At 56.9% G+C, this 18,887-nt stretch overlaps 1 protein-coding gene, 1 long non-coding RNA gene and 1 pseudogene across 3 annotated transcripts in view; all 3 read right to left on the reverse strand.

Annotated features, from left to right (window-relative positions):
- The window catches only part of LOC113998761 (class II histocompatibility antigen, B-L beta chain-like), a 181,529-nt gene that overhangs the window by 41,226 nt on the left and 121,416 nt on the right, over positions 1-18,887 (reverse strand). The window lies entirely within an intron of this gene.
- Positions 10,101-10,895, reverse strand: LOC113989105 (annotated as a pseudogene). The gene has a single exon (XR_005566108.1). The product of XR_005566108.1 is annotated as a 60S ribosomal protein L8-like (transcript).
- On the reverse strand, positions 11,303-12,265 carry LOC113989106. Its single transcript, XR_003541124.2, has 3 exons — positions 12,040-12,265; positions 11,903-11,941; positions 11,303-11,551 (listed from the first exon to the last, which is right to left on the reverse strand). It is a non-coding gene; the product is annotated as an uncharacterized LOC113989106 (long non-coding RNA).

Here is an 18,887-nt window from a genome sequence, read left to right on the forward strand (position 1 = left end):
CGGTGTCCCAATCCCCATTCCTGGTGTCCCAAACCTGCTCCCAGTGTCCCCATCCCTGTCCCCAATGTCCCCATCCCAGTCCCCCCTGTCCCCATTCCTATTCCTGGTTCCCACAGAGGAACTGCCAGATGCCGGAGGAGGGAGCCAGGATTTATTGCCCAAAGCAGGAGATTTTCACACCCAAATTAAAGCCTCAGGAATAATTGTGGTCCTGGGTTTCACACAGGAAAAAGCAGGAAGTTGATCCATTGGGAAGAGCCGCAGGGGGACCGGGGTGGGTGGGAGCAGCGGGATGAGCTCTGCCAGCAGCTCCTGCCTTTCCACAGGGAGAGGGAAGGGGCGGATCCAGCTCCAGGATCGCTCAGGCCGTGATTCCTGCTGGGATGAGAGTGCGGAAAGGACTCACCATGTCCCTGTTCCCATCCCAGGGGATGGATTTGGCTGTGGGGCCCAGGGAGAGTAGGAACTGCTCCGGATTCCCTCCTGATCCTGCTCCATCCATCCCACCCCAATCCCATTCCAATCCCACTCCTGAATCCAGACCTTATCCCAGTCCACAATTCCACCTGATCCCACTCTGGAATTCTGTCCTAGTTAGAACAACTGGGACCGATTCATCACCGGATGGGTGTAGCCCAAAACTGTGGATTCTCTGGTCCTCCATGCCATTTTCCCAGGAACTGTTGTCAGGGGGGGTGGGGGAGGGGGGGGGCCTGCGAGGTGGGGGGTGTTTCTGTCCTCATACCCTTTTATGGAATTCCCCGCTCTTAGGGAAGGACAAAGTATCCTTTTATGGAATTGCCCGCTGTGAGGGGAGGACTGGGCATTCCTGCCTGAACTGGAGAATATATAAACCTGGAGTTTCGGAACCTTTTTACCACTTGTGGGATCCAGAGGAGGACTGCAGCTCACCGCTCTCAACCAGCCTGAGACCACCCCCCTCAACTGGACTGCAATCACCACTTTTGACCAGACTGCAACAGCTCTCCCACCAGCAGGTTTTTTTCCCCTCTCCCTTTACTTTGGACTCGGGGGGGGCCCAAGGAACAGCACTTTGATCATGGCCCAGGGTGCTGGGTTCTACATTTGGGTTTTGTGGATTAAAACCAATTGCTTGTCTGTATAATCAGACTTATTGGGCAAGGGGGGCCCAAGGGGGGCCCAAGGGGGCTGGGCCAGGGGGGGAAGGGCTGCAGGGGGTGGATCCCGGAGGAGGAAACCCGCCAAAAGCATCGGCCCAGCCGAGGGAGGAGCCGAGCGGGAGCACAAAGAAGAGCAGCCAAAAGGTCCCGGAGAGGGGGAAGGCCTTGGAGTGTGGAGAGGAGGGGGGGCCTTGAGGCAGGGTGGGAGCCGAGAGCGCCAAGAGGTCTGCGAGGGTGGGAGGCGAGAGAGGAGGGCCGGCCGGCCCCGGGAGGCAGAGTGGGGAGAAGTGAGCCCTGGGTCCCCCCTGGCAACACTCAAGGGGACCCCGGAGAGTGGGAACCCCCCGGAGCCGCGGGACCCCCCGCAGCCTGGAGAAGGGGGACCCCCAATGCAGGCAGAAGTGCCATCAGGTCAGACAGGGGGGACCCCCCTAACCCCAGAGAGTAGGGTGGGGGAACTCCTGGGAGGGGTTTTTGGGCTGAATGTTGGTGTTTTGGGGGGTTTTATGGGCACAAGATGCCCGGTGAGTCCTAGAGCTGGACTTGGGCAGGAGGAACCCCCAAGGCAACGCGCTCACCCCTTGTTTTTCCCCCCCAGCAGGATTTCTGCTTCCCAGAGCTTGGTCGGATGGAGGAGGAGGCTGCGAGGAAGAGGAAGATGCCGCGGGCCCCCCAGGCAGGTGAGGAGGAAGTCAGTGCCCCTTTGGGTCGGTCTTTTGTCTTTTGTGGCCGTCCTGCCGGGGTCGGAGTTGGGGGGATGTCCTTGGGCTTCCCTGTGGGCCGGAGGCAAATCCCCTGCGTGTCCTTGTTGCTTCCTGCCCCAGGCCCCGAGGTGAGGCCGGAGAGCGCGGAGGACAAATCCCGGCGGCAGAGCCTGGTGGGAGAGGCCGTTTTGAAGGGCTCCCCGGCGCAGGAAGGCAGCGGGGAGGAAAAGGGCCGGAGATGCCCCCGCAGGAGGGGCTCCAAAGCCAGCCCAGGGGGCTGTGAGGAGGAAAGAGCCAGCGTGTGCCGGGAAGGCGGCTGGAGCTTGAGGCGGAGCTGCGAGCTGGTGGTCCCTGAGCAGCCTCCCAGCAGGGAAAAGCCCTTCAGCTGCTTGGAATGTGGGAAGAGCTTCAGCCAGAGATCCGACCTCTTGAGGCACCAGCACATCCACAGTGGGGAACGGCCCTACACGTGTGGGGAGTGTGGGAAGAGCTTCAACCAGAGCTCCACCCTCCACAATCACCGTCGCATCCACAGTGGGGAACGGCCCTACACGTGTGGGGAGTGTGGGAAGAACTTCAACCGGAGCTTCAACCTACTCCAACACCAGATGATCCACAGTGGGGAAAGGCCCTACATGTGTGAGGAATGTGGGAAGAGCTTCAATCAGAGCTCCCACCTGCTCCAACACCAGATGATCCATACTGGGGAAAGACCCTACATGTGTGAGGAATGTGGGAAGAGCTTCAATCAGAGCTCCCACCTGCTCCGACACCAGATGATCCACAGTGGGGAAAGGCCCTACATGTGTGAGGAATGTGGGAAGAACTTCAATCAGGTCTCCAACCTGCTCCGACACCAGATGATCCACAGTGGGGAAAGGCCCTACATGTGTGGGGAATGTGGGAAGAGCTTCACTCGGAGCTCCCACCTGCTCCGACACCAGATGATCCACAGTGGGGAAGGCCCTACATGTGTGGGGAGTGTGGGAAGAGCTTCAGGGACAGCTCCAGCCTTTGCAAACACCGTTGCATCCACACCAGGGAATGGCCCTACAAGTGCTTGGAATGTGGGAAGAGCTTCAGCACAAGCCCCAAGCTGCTCAGCCACCAGCACATCCACACTGGGGAACAGCCCTACACGTGTAGGGAATGTGGGACAGCTCCACCCTCTACACCCACCGTCGCCTCCACATCAGGGAGAGGCCCTTCCACTGTGGGGAGTGTGGGAAGAGCTTCACGCAGAGCTCTTCCTTGACCTCCCACCAACGGACCCACCAGTAATGGAAGCCCCGAGTGCCCCGACTGCGGGAAGAGCTTCGGCCGCTGCTCCAACTCCATCAGCCATGGGAGGACCCGCGTTGGATGATCCACAGGGACCCCCGTTGGGCACAGACCTGGTGTGCTGGTTTTAAGGTAAACCAGCAGGGGAAATGACAGTGGTGACATCACGGGGACATCGATGACATCACGGGGACATCAGTGACATCACATGGACAGCGGTGACATCACAGGGACATCGGTGACATCACAGGGACATTGGTGACATCACAGGGACAGCGGTGACATCACAGGGATAGCGGTGACATCACTGGGGGTTAATTTTGGTGTGAAAATCTCCTGCTTTGGGCAGTAAATTCTGACTCCTCCTCCAGCATCCGGCAGTTCCTCCCTGGGAACCAGGAATGGGAATGGGGACAGGGGGAATGGGAATGGGTCACCTGGAATGGGAATGGGGACACCTGGAATGGGAATGGGAACATTGGGGGCAGACTGAGAACAAGAGGAATGGGAATGGGGACATCAGGACCTGGGAATGGAGGCACCTGGATTGGGAATGGGGACACCGGGGAGAGGGATGGAGACACTGGGAGCAGATTAGGGACACCAGGAATGGGAATGGGGGCACCAGGAATTGGAATGGAGACACCAAGAACTGGGATGGGAATTTGTGGAATGGGAATGGGAACACGTGGAATGGGAATGGGAACACCTGGAATGGGAATGGGAATTCGTGGAATTGGAATGGGAACACCTGGAATGGGAATGGGGACACCTGGAATGGGAATGGGAACATTGAGAGCAGACTGGGGACACCAGGAATTGGAATGGGGACACCTGGAATTGGAATGGAGACACCTGGAATGGGAATAGGGAAAACAGAGGTGGGATGGGAACACCTGGAATGGGAATGGGGACAATAGAAATGGGAATGGAGACCCCTGGAATGGGAATGGGAACACCAAGAACTGGGAATGGGGAAAACGGAAGTGGGATGGGAACACCAGGAATGGGAGGAGGGGCAATAGGAATGGGAATGGGGACACCTAAAATGGGATGGAACACCTGGAAAGGGAATGGGAACACATGGAATGGGGACAATAGCAATGGGGTGGGAACACCTGGAATGGGAATGGGAACACCTGGAATGGGAATGGGGACATTGGGAGCAGACTGGGGACACCAGGAATGGGAATGGGGGCAGCAGGAATGGGAATGGGGACACGTGGAATGGGGATGGGAACACCTGGAATGGGAATGGGAACACCAGGAATGGGAATGGGGACACCTGGAATGGGATGGGAACACCTGGAACAGGAATGCAAACACCTGGAATGGGAATGGGAACACCCAGGCCTGGGCTGTGTCCCTGGTGAAACAGGAGGCCAGGCCCAAAAGAGTTCACCAAGAAATTTGGGCCTGTTAACAAGCTCCCAACATCCAAGACCATCTGTGCTCGTTCTGTTCTACTGACTGGAGCAAAGCTTCAGAGAATAGTACAGGAACATGTCCTAGGCCTAGAGGGGATAAATTAGAGAGACAGCAGGATCAGGGAGACATTGGAAGAGGAGGAATAGGCCGGGAGCCAGGGCTTTTTCCAAGCTTCAGGGAGCGGGTCAAGAACAATGGAAGAGAAGGAAGGTCAAGCTGAGGAAGAGGAGTTGAAGCCCCCAGAGCCATGGAGGAAGAGTGGAAGTCCCCTCAGGATTGAGGGCCAAGAGAAGCACCGCCCCAAGCCCCGCCTGAGCTCCACCTATACTCCGCCTGTTATTAATATGCAGAGAGAGATGTTGGAATCACTTGAATATGCATTTAATCCCAGCTGAAGATTGTATAAAAATGCTGATTTTGTGTGAAGCCTTGGAGCAAGTTTGTCCAGCGCGAGCTGGCTTGCTCCCAACGTTGAAGAAACAAATACCTGGCTGCTTAAAGAGAAAAAAGTCTCTGAGCAGTTTCTCGGACCGATTTTTGGGATTCAGCGCCCAGTCAGTCCCAGGATGATCCCAGTCACTCCTGCTCTCTCCCAGTTGCTCCCAGTTTCCTCCATGTGGTCCCACTCATTCCCAGTTGCCCCCAGAAGCTTCCAGCATGATCCCAGTTGCTCACAGCCACTTCCAGTCATCCCCAGTGCACTTCCAGTTGCTCCCAGGATGATCCCAATCACCTCCAGCATGATCCCACTCACTCTTGATATGATCCCAGTATGACCCCAGTCACCCTCAGTGTGGTCTCAGTTGCTCCCAGCATGGGCCAAGCTTCTCCCACTGTGATCCCAGTATGGTCCCAGTTGCTCCCAGTTACCCCTAGCACAGATCCAGTCACTTCCAAGTATGATCCCAGTCCTCCCTCCTGACAGTCCCAGTCAATCCCAGTTGCTTCTATTGTAGATCCAGTCACTCAGTTCCTTCCAGTTGCCCCCAGCCTGGTCCTAATTCCCCTTCATGTAGTCCCAGTCACTCCCAGTACAGTCCCAGTTACCCCCACCATGGTTGCAGACACTCCCAGTATATTCCAGTAGAGCCCTCAGCAGGCTCGTAGTCCTTCCCAGTCACTCCCAGATGCCCCAGTAACATTCCAGTTTCCACCAGTATGATCCCAGTGACTCCAAGGCCCTCCCACTATATCCTATGTGGCCTCCAGTTGCTCCCAGTAGGCCTCAGTGTGGTCCCAGTTGCTCCCAGTATGATCCCTGTTGCCCCAGTTCTGGTCCTGGAGGGTCCCAGTGTGCTCAGATCCTGCTCCCGGGGGGTCCTACTGGGTCCCAGTCCTCGTCCCGGTGTATCTCGGTGTCCCAGTCCATCCCAGTCTGTCCCAGTCCATCCCTGTCCATCCCAGTCCATCCCAGTCCATTCCAGTCCATCCCAGTCCATCCCAGTCCATCCCAGTCCATCCCAGTCCGTCCCAGTCCCTTCCCAGCAGCCGCCGCCGTTTCCCGGGTCCTGCCCCCCCGCCCCCCCAAGATGCTGACGGGGGTCGGGGCTCCGTCTTTGCCTTCGTCTCCCTGGGCCTGCCTGGAATGAAGGGGCCGCTGGGACACTGCGGGACCTCCTGAAACCAAAGGAACCCGGGGAGAATTGGGGTACTCCTGGAATCAAGGCACAATTGGGACACTGCAGGGCCCCATGGAAAAAAAGGAACCTTGTGACACTGCGGAATTCATGGAATCCAGGGGCCTTTGTGACAGGGGGGCCTCATGGAACCAAAGGAAGCCTGAGGTGTTTCAGAAGGTCATGGAATCAAGGGGCCACTGGGACACTGCAGGGCCTCTGGCAATTAAAGGAACACTGGGACACTGGGGCAGGACATCCCCCCTGCAATGGCACCAAGACAATGCCCCATTTGCAAAGGGGTCAGTGCTGAGCTGAGAGGGGGCCGGGACAAGGCAGGAGATGTTGGACCCCAGACTGGTTTGACCCCAAATGAAGCCCCTGATGGTGAGGGAAGCCCTGCAGTCCAAGGACTGTCAGTCCATGGGTTTCTACCAGAAAGGGCCAGTCCCCTTTCCCAGGGGCAGGTTCTTCCAACAGAACCCTTCTTGGGGGTGTGTGGAGATTCCTGCCTTGGCTGGGGACCCCCCAAGGTCACTGCTGGAGGTTGAGAGCAGAGATCTCCCCACGAGCGCTGGTCTGGGGGAGTTCCATCCATCTCTAATTAAGAATTCTTGCTTGTTTGCCACCTTTAGTAGAATTGCTTCAACAATTGCTTTAGTGTAGTGCCCTGTCCTATCTTATCCTGTACTCCTGGTAGTTTTAGTGTTTCTACTGTTCACTAAATAATTCTGATGAAAACCTTTTGTGTCATCATTTGCAAAAATAAATAATTCATTTTCTATCAATAGATCTGATTTGCCATCATTAAAGCCTGGGGGACAAACGTGGTTCAGTCCCCCCTCTAGAATTGCTCTAAATTTCAACTGTTGGCACAATGCAAGGCTGAGATTGGATCCAGCAGCCCCCAGCACTCCAGAGGAAGTTGGGAGCTCAGGGGGACCACCCCCCTTTCCCAACCCCCAGTGCCCAAAGACCCCCATGGGACTGTCCATCCCTCCAGACCACCCCCCTTTTCCACCCCTCTCCCTGTTCCTCCCAATTTTCCATGGTCCCCTCAAGCCCCAGCCACACCAAGATCAGTTTTGAGGTCCCAACCCCCACTTTTTCCCCCTCTCCCACCCCTTACCCATCATCCCCCAATCCCCAGCCCCCTCATGCTCAGTTTGGGGGTCCCACCCTCCCCTTTTCCCCACTCTTCTGACCTCTCCCTCCTCTTTCCCATCATCCCCCAATCCTCAGTCCCCCTCCCCCTTCATTTTTGGGGGGTCCCACTCTCCTCCCACTCAGTTTGAAGTCCCACCACCCCTTTTATCCCCTCTGACTCACCGACACCCCCCTTCCCAACACCCCCTCTCACCCGAGATCTCCTCGTCTGCAAGGGGGGGGGCTCCCAGTAACACCAGAGCCCATAAATGTCCCCTCCAAAAAAGAGTTAGGTGGAATTCTGGATGGACTCTGAGTGGGTTTGGAGGTTCCTTGGGGGCTGTGGGGTGGTTTAAGGGGGTCCCAGCACACTTTGGGATGCGTTGGATGCCGTGTTGGGGTGCAGATGTCCCCCCAAAGCTCCCCCAGAACAGGGTGACACAAGAGGGGGGCACAGAGGGGTCCCCATTCCTGATCCATCCTGGAGCAACCATACTGGGGGCAACTGGGATCAGAGTGGGAGCAGCTGGGCCCCTGCTGGGCTCATCCTGGGACCATCCTGGGAGTGACTGCAGTAATACTGGGAGTATGTGAGAGGGACTGCAACCATACTGGGGATGACTGGGATCAAACTGGATTTGTACTGCAAGTGTCTTCAAGTTCCTGGGATCATACCGGGGGTGACTGGACTCATAGTGGGATCATACTGGGAGTGACTGGACTAATAGTGGGATCATCCTGGGAGCAACTGGGACCATGCAGGGGGCAAATGGCATCATCCAGGCAGTGACTGAAAGTGCCTGGGGCCATACTGGACTCAGACTGGGAGTCCCTGAGAGGGAAAGGAACCATCCTGGGGGGGCTGGGAGCAACTGGGACCACCTTGGGGGCAACTGGGATCCTATTGGGAGTGACTGGGAGTGACTGGGATGATAGTGGGAGTGACCAGGACCATACTGGAACCATCCTGGGAGTGACTGTCAGTGCCCAGGATCATACTGGGAGCAACTGGGATCATGCTGGCGGCACAAAGGACAGAGGGAGGGGAGGGGAACAGAGAGGGGAGGGAAAGAGAGGGGAGGGGGAATTTTAGAAAGGATAAAGAGGAAAGAAAGACAAAAAAAATAAGAAAAGTAAGAGAAAAAGGCAAGTTTAAACATTCAGTAAATGTGTGAGTCACTGAGAGCTCCCAGGTCAAAGGCAGGTGAAGTGTTTGCAGGGGACAGGAGCCTGTTCAGGGCTCAGGAGCTGCTGCTGCCCAAAGGGAGGAAACGCCCCGAGGGCTCGGAGCAGAGTTTGTGCTTTGGGGCCTTTGCCAAGAACCCGCAGGAGGGAAAGCAGTTCCAGCCAGGGGGGCCCAGGGGCTCCCAGCACGGGCCCAGGGGCTCCCAGTCACCCCCAGGATGGGCCCAGTCACCCCCAGGATGGGCCCAGTCACCCCCAGGATAATCTCAGTCACTTTTAGTCACGCCCAGTCTGATCCCAGCATGATCCCAGTCACTCCCAGTCTGATTCCAGTCTCTCCTAGTAGGATCCAAGTTACCCCCTGCGAGGTCCCAGTTGCTCCCAGTCAGTCCCAGTATAATCCCAGTCAGTCCTGGTGTCTCCCACTATATCCCAGTTGCCCCCAGTGTGGTCCCACTCACTCCCAGTTGTTCCCGGTACCTTCCAGCATGATTCCAGTTGCTCACAGCCACTCCCAGTCACTCCCAGTGTGCTCCCAGTCGCTCCCACTATGATCCCAGTTGCCTACAGCATACTTCCTACCAGTATATCCCAGTTGCACCAGCATGGTCCCAACTGCCCTCAGAATGCTCCCAGTCACTCCTAGTACGACCCCAGTGACCTTCACTGTGGGCCCAGTTAGAATCATAGAATCGATTGGGTTGGAGAAGACCTCCGAGATCATCCAGTCCAACCCTTGGTCCAAATCCAGTCCATTTACTAGATCATGGCACTCAGTGCCACGTCCAATCTGCGTTTAAAAATCTCCAGGGATGGTGAATCCACCACCTCTCTGGGCAGCCCATTCCAATGCCTGATTACTCTCTCTGTAAAGAATTTTCTCCTGATATCCAACTTAAATTTCCCCTGGCGGAGCTTAAGCCCGTGCCCCCTTGTCCTATTGCTGAGTGCCTGAGAGAAGAGACCAACCCCCACCTGGCTAGAACTTCCCTTCAGGTAGTTATAGACGGTGATGAGGTCACCTCTGAGCCTCCTCTTCTCCAGGCTAAACAACCCCAGCTCCCTCAGCCTCTCCCCATAGGACTTATGCTCCAGTCCCTTCACCAGCCTTGTTGCTCTTCTCTGGACCCGCTCCAGCACCTCAATATCCTTTCTGAACTGAGGGGCCCAGAACTGAACACAATACTCAAGGTGTGGCCTCACCAACGCAGAGTACAGGGGAAGGATCACTTCCCTGCTCCTGCTGGCCACGCTATTTTTGATACAGGACAAGATCCCATTGGCCTTCTTGGCCACCTGGGCACACTGTTGGCTCATGTTGAGCTTCCTGTCAATTAGTACCCCCAGGTCCCTTTCTGCCTGGCTGCTTTCCAGCCACTCTGTGCCCAGCCTGTAGCGCTGCGTGGGGTTGTTGTGGCCAAAGTGCAGGACCCGGCACTTGGCTTTATTGAACTTCATCCCATTGGAATCAGCCCATCTCTCAAGTCTATCCAGATCCCTCTGCAGAGCCCTCCTGCCTTCCAGCAGGTCGACAATCCCTCCCAATTTGGTGTCATCAGCAAATTTGCTGATGATGGACTCCATAAAAAAAAAAAAGGTAACCTCCACAGAGGTTGTTTAGTTCTCCTTCTCCTGCACAGTCTTTGTTCCCCTCAGCCTGCCCGTGCGACGGGCAGCGATGAGACCGACCTTGCGCCCGGCGGGAGCGTCTCTCCGGATGTTCGAGGGCTTCCCGATGTGCTGGTGGTTACCCCCTCCGAAGGGATGTTCTACAGGGTTCATGGCCACACCACGGACACGTGGCCAGCAGTTCCTCTTGGTCTTGTACTTGTGGTAGGCCCTACCAGCCTTCAGAATGGGCTTGTCAATACGGCCTCCGCCAGCAACGATTCCAGCAACAACTCTGTTTGCAGAAGAAATCACTTTCTTGGAGCCAGAGGGCAGCTTCACTCTGGTTTTCTTCCTTTCAGGGTTGTGAGAGATGACTGTGGCGTAGTTCCCAGAGGCACGTGCCAGCTTCCCACAGTCACCAGGCTTCTCCTCCAGGCAGCACACGATGGTGCCCTCCGGCATGGTGCCCACAGGCAGGACATTACCGATGTTCAGCTGAGCTTTCTTGCCACAGTACACGAACTGGCCGGTGTGGATGCCCTCGGCGGCAATGAACAGCTCCGTGCGCTCTTTAACCGGTACGGATCACGGAACGCGATCTTGGCCAGGGGAGCGCCCCGGCCTGGGTCCTGGATGATGTCCTTGACGATGTCCTTGATGTATCCGTGCTGCTCGGCGAAGTCCACGGCGCGGAGCTTGGCCGGGCCCTTCCTGTGCTTCACGTGTGCGCGGAACACGGAGCCCGCGCCTTTCCTCTGCCCGCGGATGACGCGTCCCATGGCGCCCTCGGGGACACACTGGAACAGCCCCGTCAGCGACAGCCGGTCCCTGTTGCCCTCCCCGTGCCCGTCGCGCAGCCCCCGTGCCGGCCGGGCGCTAGGGGGGACCGATGGAAACGGATCGGGATCGGGATCACGGTCGGTCCCCATCCCTGTCCCCATTCCCACTTCCTGCTGTGCCAACCTGCTCCCAGGGTCCCCGTTCCTGTCCCCACTATCCCTATCCTGGTCTCCCATGTCCCCATTCCCATTCCCGGTGTCCCAATTCCCATTCCTGGTGACTCCAACCTGCTCCCAATGTCCCCATTCCCATTCCTGGAGTTCCCATTCCCATGCCCTGTCCCCAATGTCCCCATCCCAGTCCCCCCGTCCCCATTCCTATTCCTGGTTCCCACAGAGGAACTGCCGGATGCCGGAGGAGGGAGCCAGGATTTATTGCCCAAAGCAGGAGATTTTCACACCCAAATTAAAGCCTCCGGAATAATTGTGGTCCTGGGTTTCACTCGGGAAAAAGCAGGAAGTTGATCCATCGGGAAGAGCCGCAGGGGGGCCGGGGTGGGTGGGAGCAGCGGGATGAGCTCTGCCAGCAGCTCCTGCCTTTCCGCAGGGAGAGGGAAGGGGTGGATCCAGCTCCGGGATCGCTCAGGCCGTGATTCCTGCTGGGATGAGAGTGGGGAAAGGAGTCACCATGTCCCTGTTCCCATCCCAGGGGATGGATCTGGCTGTGGAGCCCAGGGAGAGTAGGAACTGCTCCGGAATCCCTCCTGATCCTGCTCTGTCCATCCCACCCCAATCCCACTCCATCCATCCCACGCCAATCCCACTCCAGAATCCAGCCCTGATCCCAGTCCACAATTCCACCTGATCCCACTCTGGAATCCTGCCCTGAGCTGGAATCCCCTTCCAATCCCACTCCAGCCATTAGGCCCCCATTCCCCTCTGGAATCCCGGCATCCATCCTGGGATCCCTGCCCAGAGGATCTGGATCCACACACGCTGCTGGGACTCACTGGTGGGCGCGGGGTCGTATCCATTCCCCTTCCTCTTCCCTATGGAAAGAAAGTGGGATCAGCAGCCGTGGCACAGGATCCCCGGAATGCTGCTGGGCGGATCCGTGCCCCTTCCCGACCCCCATCCCGGGAGTTACCGGATCGGAGCTTCCAGACACCGACTCCCAGGAGGCCGATGATGATGATGATGGCAGCGATGACGGACACAGTGTCCTAATTAGAACAGCTGGGACCGATTCCTCACTGGGTGGGTGTAGCCCAAAACTGTGGATTCTCTGGCCTTCCATGCCATTTTCCCAGGAACTGTTGTCAGGAGAGGCCTGCCAGGTGGGGGGGATGTCCTGAGCACCCTCCTACCCTTTTATGGACTGAGCATCCTCATAGCCTTTTATGGAATTCCCTGCTCTGAGGGAAGAACTAAGCATCCTTTTATGGAATTGCCCGCTGTGAGGGGAGGACTGGGCATTCCTGCCTGAACTGGAGAATATATAAACCTGGAGTTTCGGAACCTTTTTAGCACTCGTGGGATCCAGAGGAGGACTGCAGCTCACCGCTCTCAACCAGCCTGAGACCACCCCCCTCAACTGGACTGCAACCACCACTTTTGACCAGACTGCAACAGCTCTCTCACCAGCAGGTTTTTCCCTCTCCCTTTACTTTGGACTCGGGGGGGGCCCAAGGAACAGCACTTTGTTCATGGTCCAGGGTGCTGGGTTCTACATTTGGGTTTTGTGGATTAAAACCAATTGCTTGTCTGTATATCAGACTTATTGGGCAAGGGGGGTCAGAGGGGGGCCCAAGGTGGTCCAAGGGGTGCAAGTAGGCTGGGCCAGGGGGGGAAGGGCTGCAGGGGGTGGATCTCGGAGGAGGAAATCCGCCAAAAGCGGCGGCCCACCGATCCCGGAGCTGGGGGACCCCCGGAATGCTGGAGGGGAGGGGGAGCAGAGAGGGAGCACCGGGCCCCTTAAGCGGGGGTCCCGGAGAGGGGGAAGGCCTTGGAGTGTGGAGAGGAGGGGGGGCCTTGAGGCGGGGTGGGAGCCGAGAGCGCCAAGAGGTTTGCGAGGGTGGGAGGCGAGAGAGGAGGGCCGGCCGGCCCCGGGAGGCAGAGTGGGGAGAAGTGAGCCCTGGGACCCCCCTGGCAACACTCAAGGGGACCCCGGAGAGTGGGAACCCCCCGGAGCCACGGGACCCCCGGCAGCCCGGAGAAGGGGGACCCCCAATGCAGGCAGAAGTGCCATCAGGCCAGACAGGGGGGACCCCCCTAACCCCAGAGAGCAGAGAGGGGGAACTCCTGGGAGGGGTCTTTGGGCTGAATGTTGGTGTTTTGGGGTTTTTATGGGCACAAGATGCCCAGTGAGTCCTAGAGCTGGACTTGGGCTGGAGGAACCCCCAAGGCAATGCTCACCCTTTGTTTTCCCCCCCCAGCAGGATTTCTGCTTCCCAAAGCTTGGTCGGATGGAGGAGGAGGCTGCGAGGAAGAGGAAGATGCCGCGGGCCCCCCAGGCAGGTGAGGAGGAAGTCAGTGCCCCTTTGGGTCGGTCTTTTGTCTTTTGTGGCCGTCCTGCTGGGGCCGGAGTTGGGGGGATGTCCTTGGGTTTCCCTGTGGGCCGGAGGCAAATCCCCTACGTGTCCTTGTTGCTTCCTGCCCCAGGCCCCGAGGTGAGGCCGGAGAGCGCGGAGGACAAATCCCGGCGGCAGAGCCTGGTGGGAGAGGCCGTTTTGAAGGGCTCCCCGGCGCAGGAAGGCAGCGGGGAGGAAAAGGGCCGGAGATGCCCCCGCAGGAGGGGCTCCAAAGCCAGCCCAGGGGGCTGTGAGGAGGAAAGAGCCAGCGTGTGCCGGGAAGGCGGCCGGAGCTTGAGGCGGAGCTGCGAGCTGGTGGTCCCTGAGCAGCCTCCCAGCAGGGAAAAGCCCTTCAGGTGTTTGGAATGTGGGAAGAGCTTCAGCAAGAGAACCAACCTCCTCAGCCACCAGCACATCCACAGTGGGGAACAGCCCTACTTGTGTGGGGAGTGTGGGAAGAGTTTCAATCAGAGCTCCACCCTCCACAATCACCGTCGCATCCACACTGGGGAACGGCCCTACACGTGTGGGGAATGTGGGAAGAACTTCAATCAGAGCTCCCACCTGCTCCAACACCAGATGATCCACAGTGGGGAAAGGCCCTACATGTGTGAGGAATGTGGGAAGAGCTTTACTCAGATCTCCACCCTGCTCCGACATCAGATGATCCACAGTGGGGAAAGGCCCTACATGTGTGAGGAATGTGGGAAGAGCTCCAGTCAGAGCTCCCACCTGCTCCAACACCAGATGATCCACAGTGGGGAAAGGCCCTACATGTGTGTGGAGTGTGGGAAGAGCTTCACTCGGATCTCCACCCTGCTCTGACACCAGATGATCCACAGTGGGGAAGGCCCTACACGTGTGCGGAGTGTGGGAAGAGCTTCAGGGACAGCTCCAGCCTTTGCAAACACCGTTGCATCCACAGCAGGGAATGACCCTACAAGTGCTTGGAATGTGGGAAGAGCTTCAGCACAAGCCCCAAGCTGCTCAGCCACCAGCACATCCACACTGGGGAACAGCCCTACACGTGTAGGGAATGTGGGACAGCTCCACCCTCTACACCCACTGTCGCCTCCACATCAGGGAGAGGCCCTTCCACTGTGGGGAGTGTGGGAAGAGCTTCAGGCAGAGCTCTTCCTTGACCTCCCACCCACGGACCCACCAGTAATGGAAGCCCCGAGTGCCCCGACTGCGGGAAGAGCTTCGGCCGCTGCTCCAACTCCATCAGCCATGGGAGGACCCGCGTTGGATGATCCACAGGGACCCCCGTTCGGCACCGACCTGGTGTGCTGGTTTTGAGGTAAACCAGCAGGGGAAATGACAGTGGTGACATCACGGGGACATCGATGACATCACATGGACATTGGTGACATCACAGGGACATTGGTGACATCACGGGGACATTGGTGACATCACAGAGACATTGGTGACATCACGGGGACATTGGTGACATCACAGGGACATTGGTGGCATCACAGGGACAGCGGTGACATCACAGGGACAGTGGTGAATTCACAGGGACAGTGGTGACATCACCAGGGGTTAATTTTAGTGTGAAAATCTCCTGCTTTGGGCAATAAATTCTGGCTCCTCCTCCGGCATCCGGCAGTTCTTCCCTGGGAACCAGGAATGGGAATGGGGACAGGGGGAATGGGAATGGGGACAGCTGGAATGGGAATGGGAACATTGGGAGCTGACTGGGAACAACTCTAATAGGAACGGAGAAAGCAGGAAGAGGGAATGAGGGCACCTGGACTGGGAATGGGGACACCGGGGAGAGGGATGGAGACACTGGGAGCAGGTTAGGGACACCAGGAATGGGAATGGGGACACCAGGAATTGGAATGGAGACTGCAGGAACTCGGATGGGAACACCTGGAATGGGAATGGGAATTCATGGAAGGGGAATGGGAACATTGGGAGCAGATTGAGGACACCTGGAATGGGAATAGGGAAAACAGGTGGGATGGGAACACCTGGAATTGGAATGGGGACAATAGGAATAGGAATGGAGACCCCTGGAATGGGAATGGGAACACCAAGAACTGGGAATGGGGAAAACAGAAGTGGGATGGGAACATCAGGAATGGGAGGAGGGACAATAGGAATGGAAATGGGGACACCTAAAATGGGATGGAACACCTGGAAAGGGAATTGGAACACATGGAACGGGAATGGGGACACCTGGAATGGGAATGAGAATGCCTGGAATGGGAATGGGGACATAAGGAATGAGATGGGGACAATAGCAATGGGATGGGAACACCAGGAATGGAAATGGGAACACCGGGAATGGGAATGGGGACATTGGGAGCAGACTAGGAACAACAGGAATGGGAATGGGGCCAGTAGGAATGGGAATGGGGACACGTGGAATGGAAATGGGGACACCAGGAATGGGAACACCTGGAATGGGAATGGAGACACCTGGAATGGGATGGGAAACTCTGGAATGGGAGTAGGAACCCCTGGAATTGGAATGAGGACACCTGGAATGGGAATGGGGACATCAGCAATGGGAATGGGGACACCTGGGCAGGGAATGGGAACATTGGGAATGGGAATGGGAACATTGGGAGCAGGTTGGGGACACCAGGAATTGGAATGGGAACTCGTGGAATTGGAATGGGGACACCTGGAATGGGAATGGGAACTCGTGGAATGGGAATGGGAACACCTGGAATGGGAATGGGAACATTGGGAGCAGGTTGGGGACACCAGGAATTGGAATGGGAACACTTGGAATGGGAATGGAGACATCTGGAATGGGAATAGGGAAAACAGAGGTGGGATGGGAACACCTGGAATTGGAATGGGGACACCAAGAACTGGGAATGGGGAAAACAGAAGTGGGATGGGAACACCAGGAATGGGAGGAGGGACAATAGGAATGGGAATGGGGACACCTAAAATGGGATGGAACACCTGGAAAGGGAATTGGAACACCTGGAATGGGAATGGGAACACCTGGAATGGGAATGGGAACTCCTGCAATGGGAATGGGGACACCTGGAATGGGATGGGAACAACTAGAATGGGATGGGAACACCTGGAACAGGAATGCAAACACCTGGAATGGGAATGGGAACACCCGGGCCCGGGCTGTGTCCCTGGTGAAACAGGAGGCCAGGCCCAAAAGAGTTCACGAAGAAATTTGGGCCTGCTAACAAGCTCCCAACATCCAAGACCATCTGTGCTCGTTCTGTTCTACTGACTGGAGCAAAGCTTCAGAGAATAGTACAGGAACATGTCCTAGGCCTCGAGGGGATAAATTAGAGAGACAGCAGGATCAGGGAGACATTGGAAGAGGAGGAATAGGCCGGGAGCCAGGGCTTTTCCCAAGCTTCAGGGAGCGGGTCAAGAACAATGGAAGAGAAGGAAGGTCAAGCTGAGGAAGAGGAGTTGAAGCCCCCAGAGCCATGGAGGAAGAGTGGAAGTCCCCTCAGGATTGAGGGCCAAGAGAAGCACCGCCCCAAGCCCCGCCTGAGCTCCACCTATACTCCGCCTATTCTTAATATGCAGAGAGAGATGTTGGAATCACTTGAATATGCATTTAATCCCAGCTGAAGATTGTATAAAAATGCTGATTTTGTGTGAAGCCTTGGAGCAAGTTTGTCCAGCGCGAGCTGGCTTGCTCCCAACGTTGAATAAACAAATACCTGGCTGCTTAAAGAGAAAAAAGTCTCTGAGCAGTTTCTCGGACCGATTTTTCGGATTCAGCGCCCAGTCAGTCCCAGGACAATCCCAGTCACTCCTGGTCTCTCCCAGTTACTCCCAGTTTCCTCCATGTGGTCCCACTCATTCCCAGTTGCCCCCAGAAGCTTCCAGCAGGATCCCAGTTGCTCACAGCCACTTCCAGTCATCCCCAGTGCACTCCCAGTTGCTCCCAGGATGATCCCAATCACCTCCAGCATGATCCCACTCACTCCTGGTATGATCCCAGTATGACCCCAGTCACCCTCAGTGTGGTCTCAGTTGCTCCCCTCATGGGCCAAGCTTCTCCCACTGTGATCCCAGTATGATCCCAGTTGACCCCAGTATGGTCCCAGTTGCTCCCAGTTGCCCCTAGCACAGATCCAGTCACTCCAAGTATGATCCCAGTCCTCCCTCCTGACAGTCCCACTCAATCCCAGTTGCTTCTCTTGTAAATCCAGTCACTCAATTCCTTCCAGTTGCCCCCAGCCTGGTCCTAATTCCCCTTCATGTAGTCCCAGTCACTCCCAGTATGGTCCCAGTTACCCCCACCATGGTTGCAGACACTCCCAGTATATCCCAGTAGAGCCCTCAGCATGCTCATAGTCCTTCCCAGTCACTCCCAGATGCCCCAGTAACATTCCAGTTTCCACCAGTATGATCCCAGTGACTCCAAGACACTCCCACTATATCCTATGTGGCCTCCAGTTGCTCCCAGTAGGCCTCAGTGTGGTCCCAGTTGCTCCCAGTATGATCCCTGTTGCCCCAGTTCTGGTCCTGGAGGGTCCCAGTGTGCTCAGATCCTGCTCCCGGGGGGTCCTGCTGGGTCCCAGTCCTGGTCCCGGTGTATCCTGGTGTCCCGGTCCATCCCAGTCTGTTCCAGTCCATCCCAGTCCATCCCAGTCCATCCCAGTCCATCCCAGTCCCTTCCCAGCAGCCGCCGCCGTTTCCCGGGTCCTGCCCCCCCGCCCCCCCAAGATGCTGACGGGGGTCGGGGCTCCGTCTTTGCCTTCGTCTCCCTGGGCCTGCCTGGAATGAAGGGGCCGCTGGGACACTGCGGGACCTCCTGAAACCAAAGGAACCCTGGGAGAATTTGGGTACTCCTGGAGTCAAGGCACAATTGGGACACTGCAGGGCCCCATGGAAAAAAAGGAACCTTGTGACACTGCGGAATTCATGGAATCCAGGGGCCTTTGTGACAGGGGGGCCTCATGGAACCAAAGGAAGCCTGAGGTGTTTCAGAAGGTCATGGAATCAAGGGGCCTGGGACACTGCAGGGCCTCTGGCAATTAAAGGAACACTGGGACACTGGGGCAGGACATCCCCCCTGCAATGGCCCCAAGACAATGCCCCATTTGCAAAGGGGTCAGTGCTGAGCTGAGAGGGGGCCGGGACAAGGCAGGAGATGTTGGACCCCAGACTGGTTTGACCCCAAATGAAGCCCCTGATGGTGAGGGAAGCCCTGGAGTCCAAGGACTGTCAGTCCATGGGTTTCTACCAGAAAGGGCCAGTCCCCTTTCCCAGGGGCAGCTTCTTCCAACAGAACCCTTCTTGGGGGTGTGTGGAGATTCCTGCCCTGGCTGGGGACCCCCCAAGGTCACTGCTGGAGGTTGAGAGCAGAGATCTCCCCACCAGCGCTGCTCTGGGGGAGTTCCATCCATCTCTAATTAAGAATTCTTGCTTGTTTGCCACCTTTAGTAGAATTGCTTCAACAATTGCTTTAGTGTAGTGC

This window comes from Pipra filicauda, unplaced genomic scaffold (genome assembly GCF_003945595.2).
Source record: "Pipra filicauda isolate LSUMZ 115617 unplaced genomic scaffold, ASM394559v2 scaffold623_size210332_pilon, whole genome shotgun sequence".
NCBI lineage: Eukaryota > Metazoa > Chordata > Aves > Passeriformes > Pipridae > Pipra > Pipra filicauda.